This window comes from Bidens hawaiensis, unplaced genomic scaffold, assembly GCF_021521415.1.
Source record: "Bidens hawaiensis isolate Kalapana, Puna unplaced genomic scaffold, B.hawaiensis_p1.1 tig00039540_1, whole genome shotgun sequence".
NCBI classification, from domain to species: Eukaryota; Viridiplantae; Streptophyta; class Magnoliopsida; order Asterales; family Asteraceae; genus Bidens; species Bidens hawaiensis.
In genome coordinates, this window is record NW_027496953.1 from 163,703 (window position 1) to 166,860 (window position 3,158).

Here is a 3,158-nt window from a genome sequence, read left to right on the forward strand (position 1 = left end):
AAAAATAACAACTAGCTCCTATTTTCACGGCACTACTCCCACTAGCTTAGTCTTCACATTTGACCACGTGCTGGAGGTGCCTTGTAGCGAAATATTAGGTAGACCACGTCTTGGAGCCGTTGCACGATAAATATCAACATTCATATAAAAAACAACCGTTAACAAAACCAAATACCGAGGATCCATGATCCTGACATAGCTCTGGAACTCTTCAGAAGAATAATTGATCTAGACACGTCTTCAAGAATAACATATCCTCAGCACTCAGTAATTTGTGACTCAACAAGAAGTCCTATAAATCCGCCATTATCCCCACTAAACGTGTTACGGCCATTTGACCACGTTTTTGACAAGTCCAATAGCGAGATATCCGGTGGAATAAGCCTTGGAGCCGTTATATCTATCAAATATAAGACTATACATGAGAAACAATCGTTAGTAAATAGTAAATACTGAGGATCCTTGATCCTGATAGGATCTGACTAAGGATTACTGATCCAAGAACATAATCCAGGATAACGTATCCATAGTGTCAAATTTCCGTGCCCTAACAATTGCCCCCAAAATGGTGGTTGTGATAAGATCAGCTGTCATTTTGCCTTTGAATTCAAACTTCCTGCAAAAACAGATGAGATTTGACAAGCTAGATATAATTATCAAATATCTATAGAGTTTCTTTGGGAACTTCCCTTCCGGCTATATATCCAACTCCTCTTATTCTCCCTGCACATCATGAAAAGCTAGTAACACATGTTTAACCAGGATAGATGGTCTATATTTTGAACGGTGAATTCTGGGTTAAAACTTTTGTTTAAGTTCAGGTGACTTATGTTTAATAATAATTGAAAACTTTTGACTATTCGCTTGTTATTATGAAAGTTTGTTTGATATAGCTTTAGCTTTATTAAAAGTTTTGAGAAATAACTTTCAAGTAAAAATCTTTAGGATAGAATATCCTTGCAATAATAATTTAAAGATCTTAAATCTTTAAGTAAAATGGATTACAAAGATCTAAGACAAATAAAGGTAAATTGACAATCAGAAATCATACCATAAGGTCTAATTAGACCTAGGTTACCATAAATAATGATACTTCTGTGATCCTGGTAGAAGCAATTTAAGGATTTTGAATCCATAAGTCTTGATCTTCATAATGAACTTAGAAAATCTGTTGCAAACAACTTATAATGTTAACTTGGATTAAACCCATTAAGCTGGGGACCAGCCGATAAAATAAACTGGGGACAAGCCCGTGCAACTGAGGACAAGCCCGTGAACTGGGGACAAGCCCAAGTACTGGGGACAAGCTCAAAAACAGGTGTTAAACTGGGGACAAGCCGAAACTGGGGACTGGCCCAAAGATACGGATGTCAACTGGGGACTCGCCCAAACCGGGATTTAGCCCAAACGTGAGATAACGTGAAAACGTTATAAACCGGTGGTATGGTATGTCTACCCTAAATTGTAGGATCCTCCATATAGCCGAAAACAACGAAATTTTCAGCCACTAAGCGTGTACCGGTCCCGTTGCCCCGGACTATACGTTGGATAGTGTGCGCTCTAGGCGAGAGTGTAGAAACTCTAATTTATAAGAAATGTGAAAACCTTTAAACCTTAGGGGATATGACCATCGGGGGTCATATCCAATTGTGGGCAAGGCCAAGGGAAATAGTAAAGTACCTTAAATGTAAAGGAGAGGTGGCCAACCTCTTGATCATCAAATATATTATTATAATCCTGCATTGTTACTTAAAACTTGGAAAAGATAAAATTTTAAGAATATACTATCCTTAAATTAATAATAAGAATTTAAAAAGAGTAAGTGATCAGATAGATATTACCGATTTTGGGATCCTTGATCCTCTAAGAATAATAGATCCTTAAAGGATAATTGATCCTGATTGGAAAAAGTACTTCTTGAGGTGGATAGCATTCCATGCTCTTAGTAACCTGTTGCCTTCCATCGTGAGCAAATGATATGCCCCCTTTCCTGCCTCCGACTCGATCTGATAAGGACCTTCCCATTTGGGTGCTAACTTCCCATCAGCCGGATTGGTTGTATTTTGGAAGGCTTTCCTCAAAAATAAATCTCCTTCTTGAAATCTTCTGTTCCTTATATTTTTGTTGTATGCCCCAGCTACCCTTTGTTGATAAGCTGCCATTCAGATCTTGGCTAGGTCTCTAAGTTCTTCAACATTATCCAAGTCTTCAAGAAGGATTTCTTCATTTGCCTCAGGATCACAGATGCTTGTTCTTGCTGTGGGAACTACCATTTCTGTGGGAATTACAGCTTCTGAGCCAAACACTAATGAAAAGGGTGTCTGGCCTGTTGCATTCTTAGGTGTCGTTCTATCGGCCCAAAGAACATAAGGTAGCTCCTCGGCCCACTTTCCCTTCTTGGATCCTAGCTTCTTCTTTAGATTGTTGATGATGATTTTGTTACTAGACTCCTCTTGATCGTTAGCTTGAGGATGCACTGGAGTAGTGGTAATCATCTTGATGCCCCAGCTGTCACAAAAGTTAGTAGTTCTTTTCCCGATAAACTGGGAACCATTGTCACAAATAATTTCCAAAAGGATACCAAATCTAGTAATAATATTTCTTTTAATGAAAGATATCACCTCTTTTTCGCGTACTTGAACAAAAGCTTCTTCTTCTATCCAATTTGAAAAGTAATCGGTCATTGCAAGCATGAATACTTTTCCTCCTAGTGTCTTAGGTAGTTTGCCTACAATATCCATACCTTCATGAAAGGCCATGAAGAGGATATAGGATATAGGATACATAGGTTCTGCTGGCTGGTGAAGGATGTTTGCATGTCTTTGACAAGCATCACACTTCTTTGAATATTCCGTTGCATCTCTCTTCATTGTTGGCTAGAAGTATCCTGTTCTTAGAATCCTGGAAAACAGGGCTCTACCTCCGGTGTGATTACCACAATCACCTTCGTGAAAATCTTTGAGCACCTCTTGGATTTCAGGATCCTCGATGCACCTCAAGTATGGACCTGCAAGAGATTTCCTGTATAACATATCATCTAATAAAATGTATTGTGATACCTTGAGTTTGAAGGATTTGGGATTCTCAGTGGTTAGAATCTCTCCTGTTTGAATGTACTTCTTGATAGGGAGGATCCATGATGCTTGATTATTGAGGAT